Here is a 15,780-nt window from a genome sequence, read left to right as displayed (position 1 = left end):
CAGAGCAATTAGGCCAGAGAAAGAGTGAGTGAGAAAAAGAAAGAAAGAGAGAAAGAGAGAGGGAGAGAGGAAGACAGAGAGGGAGAGGGAGAGAGAGAAAGCAAAGAAATAAAGAAAGCAAGAAAGAAAGAAAAAAGAAAAGGAAGAAGGAAAGAAGGAAGGAAGACCAAATTGGAAAGCAGAAATTCAATTTTTCACAGTTTTCAGATGACATGATTTAATATATAGAAATCCACCAAAACTCCATGGACAAGCTGTTAGACATAATAAACAAATTCAGCAAAGTTGTAGGCTACAAAGTCAACATACAAAAATCGGTAGCATTTTACTACACCAATAGAGAATCTTCTGAAAAAGAAATCTCATTTCCAAGAGCTACAAAAGGGGCCAGAACTGTGATGCAGTAGGTTAAGCCTTGGCCTGCAGTGTTGGCTTACCATATGGGTTCCAGTTTGAGTCCTGGCTGCTGCACTTCAGATCCAGCTCTCTGATAATGGCCTGGAAAAGCAGTGGAAGATGGGCCAAGTAGTTGGGCCCCTGCAGCCATGTGAGAGGTCTGGAAGAAGCTCCTGCCTCCTGGCTTTGGATCTGCCTAGCTCTGGCCTGTGGTCATTTGGGGAATGAACCAGTGGATGGAAGACCTCCCTCTGTTTCTCCCTCTCTTTTTTTTTTTAATTTTTGACAGGCAGAGTGGACAGTGAGAGAGAGAGACAGAGAAAGGTCTTCCTTTGCCGTTGGTTCACCCTCCAATGGCCACCGCTGCCGGTGCGCTGCGGCCGGCGCACCGCACTGATCCGAAGCCAGGAGCCAGGTGCTTCTCCTGGTCTCCCATGGGGTGCAGGGCCCAAGGACTTGGGCCATCCTCCACTGCACTCCCTGGCCACAGCAGAGGGCTGGCCTGGAAGAGGGGCAACCGGGACAGAATCCGGCGCCCTGACCGGGACTAGAATCCGGTGTGCCGGCGCCGCAAGGCGGAGGATTAGCCTAGTGAGCCGCGGCGCCGGCCATTTCTCCCTCTCTTTGTGTGTAACTCAGTCTCTTAAATAAATAAATAGGCCTTAAAATAGGTACAAAAATATACTTGGGAATACATTTAATAAAAGAAGATGCAAAATCTCCTAACAACTGTTAGTATTGATCAAAGAAGTTGAAGAGGACTTGAAGAAATGTAAAGAAGAAATGGAATTCTTTGGTCTTCTTGGATGTATGGTTTGGTATCTGACATTCATTTTGGAAAATTATGAGTCATTATTGCTCCAAATATTTCTTCAATTTCTGTCTCTCTTTCTTTTCTTTCTTTTTTTTTTAACTTTTATTTAATGAATATAAATTTCCAAAGTACGACTTATGGATTACAATGGCTTCCCCCACATACCGTCCTTCCCACCCACAACCCTCCCCTTTCCCTCTCCCTCTCCCCTTCCATTCACATCAAGATTCATTTTCGATTATCTTAATATACAGATCAGCTTAGTATACATTAAGTATGGATTTCAACAGTTTGCTCCCACACAGAAACATAAAGTGAAAAATAATAGATGATTTTTTTTAAATGATGATGAAATCAGAGCAGACCTATTGTCATGTTTAATCCCAGTGAGAGTCAAGTTGGGAATTGATAATTTCTTTTTTTTTTTTTTTTACAGAGGATCAGTTTAGTATGCATTAAGTAAGGATTTCAACAGTTTGCACCCCCATAGAAACACAAAGTGAAATATATTGTTTGAGTACTCGTTATAGCATTAAATCTCAATGTACAGCACATTAAGGATAGAGATCCTACATGAGGAGTAAGTGCACAGTGACTCCTGTTGTTGACTTTACCAATTGACACTCCTGTCTATGGCATCAGTAATCTCCCTATGCTCCAGTCATGAGTTTCCAAGGCTATGGAAGCCCTCTGAGTTCTCCGACTCTTATCTTGTTTAGACAAGGTCATAGTCAAAGTGGAGGTTCTCTCCTCCCTTCAGAGAAAGGTACCTCCTTCTTTGAAGACCTATTCTTTCCACTGGGATCTCACTCACAGAGATCTTTTGCCAGAGTGTCTTTGCTTTCCATGCCTGAAATACTCTCATGAGTTTTTCAGCCAGCTCCGAATGCCTTTAGGGCTGATTCTGAGGCCAGAGTGCTATTTAGGACATCTGCCATTCTATGAGTCTGCTGAGTATCTCACTTCCCATGTTGGATCACTCTCCCCTTTATTTTAAATAAAAATTTAAAGGCATTTTTCATTCATGATATGTTTTTAATCTCTGAAATTTATTCATGATTCTTTCTTAATATTCTGTTTTTCCCCTTACACTGTCTACTACTTCTTGCATGTTTACTTTATCCATTACAGTCTTTAGCATATCAGTCATCATTGTTTTATGTTTCTGGCATGAGCATTCCAATACCACTGTTTGATCTGTCTCTTCAGATTGTGGCTTTTGTCTTTTGTAGCCTTTTGTTTCTGATAGCTGAACATGATGTATAAGATAAAAGAAGTTATAAATAACCTGTTAGTAATCTGAGGATAAGGTCAGGGGAGAGGGAAAGTATACTATGGTCCCATAATTAGGTCTCAGTCTTTTAGTGAGACTGTGCCTCTGAACTGTGAAATCCTCAGGTCCTTTCTAGTCTCCTCCTTAGGTAGAACATATTGAAGAGAGTGGATTGGAGTTAAGTATTTCCTTCCCTCAGGTCATTTATGCTCTGATAAAATCCCAATAGTGTAGTCTTTGATAAAACGCTTTCACTTAATGATAGGCCTTATTAAGAACACATTTTACTAGTGTATTTCTAAACTGTTTCATTCTGCCTTCCTTCTGCCAGAAATATGGGGTAAATGGGTAAATTTTCCCTTATATTCACTCTAAGAACCTGATCAAAGTCCTGGAGAAAAAACTCAGTAAAGTGTCAGGGGTTTCACTGTGTCTGGGTCCCATTGGAGTTTTTGTATAGGAGACTTATCTACACTGAACCATTGGTAATTCATTAATTACAGTTTGATTTTCCCATCTTGGTACTGGTTCCCATGAACGTTTGAGTTTTCTGTTCTGATATATCGTGATTCTCTATATTTGCCTTTTGATTTTACCCATTTCGGGAGCAGTAGTTTGCTTTGTGACCTCACTTTTCTGAAGATCGGAAAAGATTGTTGAGTTTTTCAATTTTTTTTTTCTTTGACAGGCAGAGTGGACAGTGAGAGAGAGAGACAGAGAGAAAGGTCTTCCTTTTCTGTTGGTTCACCCCCCACAATGGCCGCTGTGGCCGGCGCGCTGCGGCCAGTGTACTGAACTGATCCGAAGCCAGGAGCCAGTTGCTTCTCCTGGTCTCCCATGCGCATGCAGGGTCCAAGGACTTGGGCCATCCTCCACTGCACTCCCGGGCCACAGCAGAGAGCTGGACTGGAAGAGGAGCAACCGGGACAGTATCCGGCTCCCCGACCGGGGCTAGAACCCGGTGTGCCAGCACTGCAGGCGGAGGATTAGCCTATTGAGCCACGGCACAGGCTGACTTTTGAAATTTGTTCACTTTATTTTTAACCTGTTTTTGGTGTGGAATGATGACCTCCAAGCTTCTAACATGTTGAACAAAAACTAGAAGTTGCCATAAGTCATCACTTTTAAACCTCATGATGATGATATGTGTTAGTTACCAATTTTATCATCTTCATGAGGATTAGGAACTATGAAGGAGAAGTGTTACATGATTTCCCCAACGTTATACAACTACTTCTCATAGAAATCGGATTTAAAACTAAGTCTGCTTAGCTTTGATGTCTGTATCCCAAAGTCTCTCTCTTTTATTATGTTAATATCACTGGCTTGGGAATAGTGCCTCAAAATAAACTACAATTGGATGTTTATTCTGACATCCTAGCCTCCCTTCAAAGCCCCATTCAAGACTTGTCTCCTCCTAGAAGCCCCCTATAGCAGTCTCCAATATCTTAATATTTAGTTGATGTGTTAAACTCAATAATGCTCCCTCCCCAATTCGAAGCCCTGGAAACTATGAATATATTAGGTTGAATAGTCAGGTGACATTATGATTGCAATGGAATAAAGGTCATTAATCAACAGACCATAAAATAGAGAGAATAACCACGTGGTCCTAATGTAACTGCAAAGGTCCTTAAATGTAGAACAGAGGATCAAGTGGGTGGAAGAGGTGGCTGTGGAAGAAAGGCATGTGATTATCACATTTCTGACTTTAAAAGATGGAGTTAAGTGCCATGAACCAAGGATTGTGGGTGAGCTCTAGAAGCAGGAAAAAGCAAAGCAATGGATTCTCCAGACGGGGATGAATGAACTAACACCTTGACTTCAGCCTAGTGGAACTGTGTTGAAATTCCAACCTACAAAACTGTGAGAGAATAAATGGGAATTTCTTTAAACCACTAAGTTTTTGGTAATTTGTTAGAGCAACAATAAGAATCTAATACACTTAATCCTTTCAAATTCCTGTTACGCAGCACTGATCATCTTTACTATACATTCAGCAAGTCTTTAATAGGGCAGACTTGCACTGATATCCACTTTTTAAAGTATTTTCTCCCCAAAACCAGAGGGTATATTCATAGAGATCAGGGACATACTTCAGGTTTTGATATCCACTGAATTGAGTACATTATTTTTGCACAAAAATCATTCAATACTGATGGTGGTGGCTTCTTTCAAAAGAAAAGGATGCTGTTATTTTCCTTCTAAGCAAATACTTTGCCCCTGTCAATTGCTAGACTATGTGAAAGGTCATTAAACCACAGATTCTTTTCCATGTTTTCTATATCTAGAAAAGTTAAGACTGCTTTTTCTGAGTTTATGATTTCAGATAGATGAGTAATGTTTGCACCTTCCCTTTCTCTTAGTTCTATTAGAGATCAGTTATTTTAAAAATCAACATAATATGAAAAAAGTCCACCTACTTTCCAGTTATTAAAGCAGAAGCTATGTTTTTAGATATTTTGCCAAACTTCAACTGAAAATTGGCTCACTTAAAAAATGCAATTTTTCTGGTTGCCAGGTGATTATTTTTTTAAATGTTGAATACTATCTTTGGGGGATATTTTGAATTAAGAGAGAGAGAGACTTGTTTAAATAACATAATCACTAAGCATAACCAGTAATTACTTATCAGGGTTTTATTTAAGTTTCTTTTATAATGCTGATTTCCAATGCAATTTAATCTGGAGTTGCTATGATGTTAACTATCTCATAATAACTTCAATGAAAGTCTGCAGAGACCTAGTTATGATGCTGTTATAATGAGAAATTAGAAGAGAAAATGCATAAGGACACAAATTCAAAAGGGATCCATTATGATGCCAATTTGATGTCACAGAGAATATGATGGCAGAACTGTTACAGTGCAATCTTTGCAGAACCCACATTGAGGGATGTGATTGTAAAGAGATGCCAATACATATTGTAGCACATATGTGGGAGTTATATCAAGTTCTGAAAAAAATCCAATAGCGGCTCATATATCAATACATCAGCACAAAAATACCGAGGGCAGGCTCACTCTGGTGACATTTGCAAGCATCAGTGAAGAGCGGTGTGTGAGCTCACTAACAGTGATATCAAGCTCAAATAGTCACTTGCATAGCAGCTGACAAATCTTTCATATAACATATCTGTTCAACACAGACAACATATGAAGGATTTGTGACCTTCCCCTCGAGTTTAAAAATCAAAATATCAGTTAAGCATAAACTTCATGGGTTGCTGCCTCTGTCGCATCTTGTCAATTCCTTCTACTTCCAAGGTATGGCTAATTTACAAGTTAATTTAAAAAAAAAGAAAAATGTTTTATTTCAATATTTTAAAAGTATATTGGCATGGGAGGAAGGAGGTTCATAATCACAATACACTTCTTTAAAAAGGCCCATGAACTTCCTGAAATTGTGTATAAGATTTTGTTTGAAAATAATATAGACACTTGGCAATGGTGGCGGTAAGCCTCCTGGTATCCTTTATGAGATTCTCAGTCTCTGATCCAGACAAGTTTAATGTAACAGTATGTAATATCTCATGCATATAATAACTCTTGGAGGTCTAGAGAAGTAAGTATCGTTATTTATGTGCAGATATCTAAAAGGAGAGATAATTAAAGTAACTAGAGAATGCTAAGGTAAGAGCAGACTAAAATAATAGCATTCCATGTTTTATTTATGAATGCTGTATCAGAATCTTCATAAAACTATGGAATATGAATTATCTTAAAATACCCTTTGGTTTGCTGTAGGGATTGAAGATACAAGCAAGGTCATGGATGGCCAGAGGAACCAGGGAGAATAACAGGGAAACAAGGCCAGGTAGGCAACAAAGATCAAGAATTTATAAATAGCATAGGTTGGAGTACTATACATCAATGTAAACAGTTGGTAGTTAAAACATCCATAAGAGGTGAAGTAGCAGAGTGGAATTAATGATCAAATAGTCATGCAAAAAGAAAATAAGAGGCCTCGATGAATTGAGGGGGAAAGAATATGTCAGGCCAGCACAATACTACTAGTTGTAGCACTGACCAGAAAGAATAACTACTGTTATGGAACTCTGGCTCTCTACACACATGATCTCTACTGATTCCATCCTTCCACGCAGCTTTTACATTGATTTTAGAGATAAGGAAATGGAGCTCCCAAAGCAACATTCAATAGATTAGGATATTCCATAGATTGGGTAGCTTAAACAGCAGAAATTTATTTCTCAGAATTTATTTTTTCAGAAGGCTTGGAGCACCAAGATCAAGGTGCTGGCTTGACTTGGTTCCTATGGAGGGTTCTCCTCTTGGCTTTCCAGAGTTACCTCTTCACTATGTCCTCACATGGTTGTTCCTTGTTGTGTGAACATGGAGAGCAATTTCTCTCTCTTTCTCTCTTCCTCTTAGAAGACCGCTAATCTCATCATTAGGGCCCCATCCTCATGACCTTATCTAACCCTAATTACCTCCCCAAATGCCTATCTCTTAATATCATTCTGTGAATTTGGGGAGGACACAAACATTCAGAGACCAAGTTCATGTAGCTGGTAAGGGAGTTTTCTATCCTGAGATGTCTCTCTTTCTGCTTTAGCATGTCACCCTCTAGTTCCTTGCTTCTAATAAAAGTTTCAGTTTTTGATGTTCATTCTTATGTTGCTTGACCCTCTGCTACATTTTACATACTTAGCTTTTCTATCATTCAATTGGTACCTGCAAGCAACTAAATGTTTTTGTCCCCATCTCCCATACTCCCCTCCCCACATTCATATGTTCAAATCCTAATCCCCAAGGTGTTGGTATTATGAGATGGGGCCTTTGGAATGTAGTTAGAATGTGAGGATGGAATGCTCATAAATGAGATTAGTGTCCTTATAAGAAGAAATGTCAGAATATTTTCTCCACTTCTTTCAGCCATGTGAGGACACAATGAGAAGTTGTTAGCCTATACCCCAGAAGAGGCCTTTCTCCAGAACTTGTCCATGCTGGCACCCTGAACTTAATGCTTCTAGCATCCTGAACTGTGAGAAATAAATTTCTTTCCTTTATAAGTTATACAATCAATGCTACTTGGTTATAGTAATCTAAACTCATTAAGACAGTATTCTTTGAACATGTGCCAAACTCTAGACTATATATTTTAGAGTTACCACAATGACTAAGACACAGTTTATAACCACAAATAGATTGTTATTTAAAGGAGAATAGGGGAAAACTGTAAGGGAATACAAATATTACAAGAAATAGGATCCAAAGTGCAATGGGAACATTTCTTGTGATCAAGCAACTCATTTTATGCCAAATTAAATGTAGCTGTGGGTTCATGTTCATATCATTTCTGGTGTTAATTGTGTTTGCCACTATCCTACCACAGTTGAGATGGTAGAACAATGGAATGACCCTTTGCAGATTCAATTATAATACCATCTATGTAACAATACCCTGTGGAGTGAGGATGACATTATCTGTGATGTAAATTCTGCTATACATCAGTGACCAATAGCTTGTCTTATTTCTCCCGTAGCTGAAATCTACAGGTTCAGAAAACAAATTTCCTCTAATTATTTACTAGCAAAGGTACTGCTTACTTCCCTGATAATTTTGGGCCTCCTTGGTCTAGAGGTCTTATTCCCAAGGGAGTAATGCTTCCACCCAGGGACTCAGCAATGTTTCCATTAAACTAGAAATTGAGACTGCCTTCTGTTCCTTTTGTGCTTCTTGTTTCAGTGGTTCTATAGTGAAAAAGTGATTACTGTGCTAGCCAGAGTGATAGGTCCTGATTATAAAGGAGGGGACTTTAGGTTGCTCTTTCAGAGTAGATGGCTGAGGAGGAATATGTCTGATATGCAGCATAGCCACTATTACACACTTATTTTAAATGTTAACAAAAACCTAAAAGAACTCAATGCATACTGGACTGCTAATGGCCCAGACCTTTCAAGAATAAAGATTTGGATCACACACTCCTCTAGGCAAGCACCAGTCAAGGCGCTTGTTGAAGACAAAAGGAACATGCCATGTAATGGATGTAGGAAGTTATAAATACTTCCTATGATCATACGACCAGTTGCAGAAAGGAGAGCTTTTATAATTATGAGTATTTCTAGTTTTGATACGAACATATTTGTGCATATATTCATTAATTTTTTATTATTCTCCTATTCCTATAACATCTAACTGAGTGCGTGGTAATAATTAACCTTAGATCTCAATATTTAAGTACAGGACATCAAAGTCACAGGGGGTGTTATGGGCTGAATTGGTCCACTCCACAAATTCATATGTTGAAGTGCAAATCCCCAGCAGCTCAGAACATGATTGTATTTGAAGATAGGAGCTTTAAAGAGGTTATTGAGTTAAAAGGAGGCCTTTAGAGTGGGTCTTAATCCAATCTGACTGATGTCATTATAAAAAACAGGAAATTGGGTAAAAAAAGATATCATGACTGCACATGCACACAGGAAAGGCCATATGAGGACACAGCAAGAAGGCAGATGTCTGCAAGCCAAGGAGAAAGACCTCACAAGAAACCAAATCTGCCAACACCTTGATCTTGGATTTCTAGACTTCAGAACTGAGAAAATACATCTCTGTTGTTTAAACCATGCCATCTGGTACTTTGTTATGGCAATCCTAGCAAATGAATATAAGAAATATGATTGAGTTAAAAGAGGATTGAATCGAGCATTACCCAAAATTGCATAAGTATCCTCTTTTGGTTAATGTGTTTTAGTGGTACAAAGGATAGCTGAATAATGTTGAAATTGTCTTTATATGAAAGACACATATCGTTAACAGAGTTACGTATGAGTGCCAAATTCACAAAGCCCAGACTTTGATATTTTGTACTGTACCAAGGAGGAACTCCACTTTCTAGAATTCCTTCCTCTTTTTGGTTTCAAGTTGATATTAACCTCTGTGAAAAATCTCGTGAGACACAGAAGGTGGAAATAAAGCAGCAGCCATTATGCTCTACAGGCTGATGTAGGTCTTGGTGTCCAGAAACCGCTGCAATGCATGCCTATTGCTGATGTGCTGATTGTTCACTAAGAGCAGCAGTCAGGCATGCAGCTACTGCAGCTCCTGGCAGGCCTCCTTCAGCTTCTTTGAGTCTCATGGTATGTGTGGATTCATGGTAAATGTTACCTGCTTTCTCTGTAGATCACCTGCATTGATGGAATCCAATGCAATGCTAGGCAAGCATGAGTTGGGTTTTTCTTTATGGGTTGCAGTCTTCCATGACTCTGTGTTGCTTCTGGTTACGCGTTTCTATTTAAATACTGGCCTGCTGACTCTTAATGACTTTGCCTCTGCTACCAGGTGCAGAAGCAGCAACTTTCATTGTCTTCTCATCAGCCAGCATGACTGAATGAGAACTGAAAGCTATCATAAATTCCTTATTTCATATAACGCAGGGAAGTTCTGATTCTCTGATCAAATCCTAAATTCTGTAGTCTACTTAGTTGCTCAGCCTCTTAACAGCTCCCTGCTGTTAGGCTTTTCCATGTCCGTGTCTGTGTCTGTGTCACTTACAATCTGGTGGGTATCTCAAGGGGAGAATCTGCTTGAACTGTTAGGCTTACTTCTCTCCTCTTCCATTGTGGGGAGCAGCCCGGACTAGACTGAGTTACTGGAATTAAGACTTATTCTATGCATCTGCTCTCCCACAATATGGCGCTGGGAGAGAAGTAAACAGCTTCCGCACAGCTGCCTCCAGTTCAACCAATAAACTGTAGGACTTGCTATTGATTGGAGGAGAGCAGCGTACTCGGCGTGTGGGCAGCCGAGTTGGGATTGGCGGAGGAGGACTATAAAGGAGGAGAGAGACGGCATGCACCAGGAACATCTATGGGGAACATCTAAGGGAACCCGTGCAGCCCCCGAGAAAGCCGGCCGGCGGTGTGCCGCTCCCCTGTGGAAGTGGGGAATGTGGCCAGGGGGAACTGCCCTTCCACGGAGGTGGAAGGGATAGTAGCCAACCCGGGAAGAACCAGCAGCAAACCCGGGGAGGGCCGAGCAGACGAAAGAACAGCGCAGGGTCCTGTGTCGTTCCTCCACGAAGAGGGGGAGCGACATAATGGTGCCGTGACTCGGATATGAAGCCTAGGCAGGGCTTAGTGTCGTTCCTCCACGAAGAGGGGGAGCGACATAGTGGTGCCGTGACTCGGATAGGAAACCTAGGACGGATATGAAACTTAGGAGGGAAGAAATGACTCGGATTAGGAAACCTAGGTCGGATAGCAAACTTAAGAGGGAAGAAACGGGAAGAACTGGGAAAATACCGGAGAGAGAGACTAGCAAACAGCCTAGGGAAAAGCCGGACGAAAAGGGTGCCGGAAGAAGCTATTGAAAGCCTAGGCATAGATTCAGATACGGACTACAGGGGGAAGCTGGGAGAAATCTCTAAGGTCGAAAGCGAAAGTGAACGCTAGAACAAACAGACTCGGACGTGGACTGTGGGGAGAGGCCAGGAGAAATGAGGGAGGAATATCGTTGGAGGAAAGTTTGGGGAAACATACCGGGTAGAGAAAAATGTTAGGGAAATTGAAGCCGTGGGGGGCAGGCCAAGGCGGACACGAAAGCCACTTTGGGGTTCTCAAGTTAGCCCGGGAATAGGGGGCGAAAAGTTGAAACCAGAAGCTGAAACGTAAGCCAGATTGGGATCCGTCTGATTAGCCCGGGGAGCAAAGGACGGGAAGCCAAATCGTGGGGCGGAGACGTATGCTGGGTTGAATTCGCCAGGCTAGCCCGGGGAACTTAGATTGAATGCTAGTAGCGGACACGTAAGCTACGCTGTGTTACTCGCGGAAGCTGCCGCGTGCAGAGAGAGCACGGGGCGTGAATAGATAGGGAACGGGGCTGGCGCGAGGCCGTGGTGCAGACGCGAAGGGCGTGGAGACCGCGGAGCGCGCAAAGCCAAGCCGCGCAAAGCCGGGAAGCTGCGCAGATGAAAGAGGCGCGGGCTGAAGCGGCTCAGCTGGGAAGCCGCCGAGAAGTAGCCTCGGGGCGGGCACCGGGAAGCCGCGGGGATAAGAGAAACAGGAGTTTAGAAGTAAAGTGAGAGAAATAGGAATGCTGGAAGATAGAAGTAAAATGGGAGAAATAGGAATGCCCGGAGATAGAGAAATAGAGAAATAGAAAGGCCTCCCTACAATACAACAATTAGAAGGCTTGGATTCGGTCTGCCCGATTAGTGAGGCGATGAGCACCTGGGCGGCTAGCAGCTTATGCGCCGCAGGTCACCGAAGACAGGCACGAATTAACATCAGTAAGGCGTCCCCACAAAAAGGCAATGAGAAGGCTTGGATTCGGTTTGCCTGATAGGGCTTGTAAGCCCCTGCAGGCTCGACCAGAGCATGCGCTGCAGGGCACCGAACACAGGCACTCATCAGCGCCTAAAAACCTCCTCACAACATGGCGAAGAGAGGACCCGGATTCGGTTTGCCTGATTGATAGGACTTGTAAGAGCCTGTGGTAACTCTAGCAAGTAGAGCAGAGTGTGTGCCGCGGGACACCGAAGACAGGCGCGTATCAACGCCAAAAATAAAAAGAAAGGGGGATCTGTGGGGAGCAGCCCGGACTAGACTGAGTTACTGGAATTAAGACTTATTCTATGCATCTGCTCTCCCACAATATGGCGCTGGGAGAGAAGTAAACAGCTTCCGCACAGCTGCCTCCAGTTCAACTAATAAACTGTAGGACTTGCTCCTGATTGGAGGAGAGCAGCGTACTCGGCGTGTGGGCAGCCGAGTTGGGATTGGCGGAGGAGGACTATAAAGGAGGAGAGAGACGGCATGCACCAGGAACATCTATGGGGAACATCTAAGGGAACCCGTGCAGCCCCCGAGAAAGCCGGCCGGCGGTGTGCCGCTCCCCTGCGGAAGTGGGGAATGTGGCCAGGGGGAACTGCCCTTCCACGGAGGTGGAAGGGATAGTAGCCAACCCGGGAAGAACCAGCAGCAAACCCGGGGAGGGCCGAGCAGACGAAAGAACAGCGCAGGGTCCTGTGTCGTTCCTCCACGAAGAGGGGGAGCGACATTCCATGTTCATTGAGATTGTTTCCAGTCATCTCTTGGCTGCTTTAATAGTTGTGAACTCCCTTCTTTTCTCTCTGGATCATGCCATAATTAGCTGTCCAAACACTCTGACTGTTAGCAACCACTTTTACACAACTGTTTAACTTATCACCCTCTCTGTTCATGTTCATTGGTGAGCCCTTGAGAGAAAGGCAAGGTAAAATGTTTAGCTTATATAGGTATATTAACATTTCTAGTTGTTCTCGTTCTCCTTTTCTTTCAAGATATTGCACACAGTATTTATCCTGTCAAACTTTCTTTGACAGCTGCCCTTCTCAATATCCAGGCAGCTCTGTTATTGATTTATCAGTAAAACTTTGCAAACGGCTCTTAGACACTTATCTCCCTCTACTATTATTATCAGTTATAATTTCCATATTCTGTATTGGAATGTGAGTTGCTTAAAGGGAAAAACTGCATCTGATTCAACTTGCATCCTTGATCCCATGTGTAATGTCTGGCACACAGTGAGAGCTCTATGTTCACTGAAGGAGTGGGTGAGTCATATATAAATGGTCTATAAATGCTTGCTCACTGACTGTAGAAGTTCAGAATTTTCTGTCCTTTTATTGACATTTGATATACATTGTTTTAAAATATGTTAGTACTTGAGGGAGTCAGCAGCTAAAACTATTCACTTTCATCTGCCTATTTAGTACCTGTTGATTCCATGGTAGTTTATACAGTTTTATAATAAATCAATATAACATTTATTCTAAAAGAATAAATCATAGGAAAGCAAGAATAAAATAATAATTCTTATGTTGAATTATTCTTTTAATGAAAACACAAAAAGGAATGCAATCAACTTTGAGAATTATTGAGAATAAAATAATCATAGGTATCATCTCATCATTCCTTCTTTTATGAGGTTTCTTGTTCCATATTCCATCTTCTGACTGTCTGCCTCCCCAGAGTGCCAGATGGAGTTATCTATTCATGTTAACTGTGAGAATGAACAATTCAGTCAATCATTTGGAATCTTTATCTAACCAACACAAAGCATCTGGATATTTAGAAACATCTAGATGATCGACTGCATTTTTCACTTTGCATCCAGATGTTTTGGTTGTCATATAGACACAGTCTATTGCTCACAAAAATGGAGTCTTGGTATAAATATTAACACAAGATCTTTTCTTAAAGAGTTATGAATTGCATTACACTCATTTTCTTATGATTAAATTTCAATTTATGTGTGTGAGTAGCATTGGCCAAACATTAGAAAACAAAAAACACACTGTGCACACTATGCACAAGAAAATCCAACTTATTGAACATATATAGTCAGGAAAGAAAATGTTGTTTCCTGAGAAATTGTTCATAAAACAGACTATGTATTTGCAACTTTATGTCCCTGTCACATATACATGGCCACATACTGAGCTTGTTCTCCAAATAGATGATAACAGTAGGGATACAACATTTACTATAAAGAAGAGATCATCAAACGGGTGCAACACAGCTACAACTTAAAACAGAAAGGATCTGTAAAAATCATGGGTTCATGGCAAAAATGTTAGCACATTGTTGGAAAATTACACTCAGTTTTTAGTTTAGCAAGTGAAAAGAATGAAATATCATTCATGGAAAACCTTTGAGGTATTCATGAAGTCAGTGACTTGCACAAATCAGCATGATGTTTGTACTTAATACATGTAAATTTATAAGAGCAACAACCTTTCCAATTTATTTTTTAGTTCTTGGAACCAATCACATAACCTGTGATAAATCTGATTTCCAACTTTGTAACCTTTCCTGGGATTTACTTACTGTTAAAGTACTTACAGTAAGGCTGACCAAATCTGTCATACAGGCAGTAGTAATAGCTGTATATAATGAAGTCCACTCATTCAAGTGTCTAGGTATATAAATTCAACCTTAATCATATGAAAAATGATCTCATAATTTACACTGTGTGCGCAGTATACCATTTTAGATTAATTTCATAATTTTACAATGTTTAAAGGTCCTTTGTTCTCTGTGATTATGTATCTACCTAGTAAAATTCTATAACATATGACTTTGTTCTACAAACCATTAATTTATAATCATTTTACATATGTCAGTTCTGATAATTATGGTGCTGAACCAATCTGTATAAGTTGACAGTAGTTTGGCAGAACCAGCCACTTTTTATTATTATTATTATTATTTTTTTTTTTTTTTTTTTTTTTTTTTTTTGACAGGCAGAGTGGACAGTGAGAGAGAGAGACAGAGAGAGAAAGGTCTTCCTTTGCCGCTGGTTCACCCTCCAATGGCCGCCGCTGCAGCCGGCGCACCGCGCTGATCCTGGCAGGAGCCAGGAGCCAGGTGCTTTTCCTGGTCTCCCATGGGGTGCAGGGCCCAAGCACCTGGGCCATCCTCCACTGCACTCCCTGGCCATAGCAGAGAGCTGGCCTGGAAGAGGGGCAACCGGGACAGAATCCGGCGCCCCAACCGGGACTAGAACCCGGTGTGCCGGCGCCGCAAGGTGGAGGATTAGCCTATTGAGCCACGGCGCCGGCCTTATTATTATTATTTACATGGTAATTTCAGCTCTGTTTGTGTTTTCACTGCATTCACAATTATCCTCGGGTTGTTTTCATACTGTGGAATAAAAATGGTTACTCTTACTTGATCTGTTCAATACCAGTGATTCTAATGTGATTTTTTTAACAACTTAATTTTTTAAGTTAGAAAATATTTTTCTCACTGGATGGGAAGTATTAAATTTTCTTGGGGCTGAAGTCATATAAACCACTTTCAATTATATTATATCATTTAATCAACTTTGGTCATCCTCTTTTAAATTATGTTTTATAAGAGTCTCCCCACTAGAATTTTACTGGAAATCCTCAGTTAAGATGGATTTTGAGATACCAAACAAAATAAGAAAAACACAAGCACAAAAGCTGTTTGCCTTATTATTTTCCTACAAGTTCACATCCCACTGTTGAAATAATTCATGCATTTTAATGTTCATCATTACCTAAAGCACATTTTTATGTGTCAGGTTATTACTGATTATTATTTATATAACACAGTTTACTGAATTCAGGCGGAAGTGGAAAGCTTTATAGGCTGAATGCATAATTATATTTTGGTTAGACTAGATGATGAATTATTTTACATGTGTAGTTGTCATACACAGTAGTGAAAATTAGATGTGAGTTAGTCCTCCAGGGGTGAAAACTTCCTCTAAACCTTCCAAATTTAGATTATAAATTATAAGTGTAAGTAGGTTGGGTGTGGTTTCCTC

The sequence above is a fragment of the Oryctolagus cuniculus genome, chromosome X (genome assembly GCF_051225735.1).
Source record: "Oryctolagus cuniculus isolate XC-2025 breed Fujian yellow rabbit chromosome X, ASM5122573v1, whole genome shotgun sequence".
Lineage (NCBI taxonomy): Eukaryota > Metazoa > Chordata > Mammalia > Lagomorpha > Leporidae > Oryctolagus > Oryctolagus cuniculus.
Note: the sequence above shows the minus strand (reverse complement) of the source record.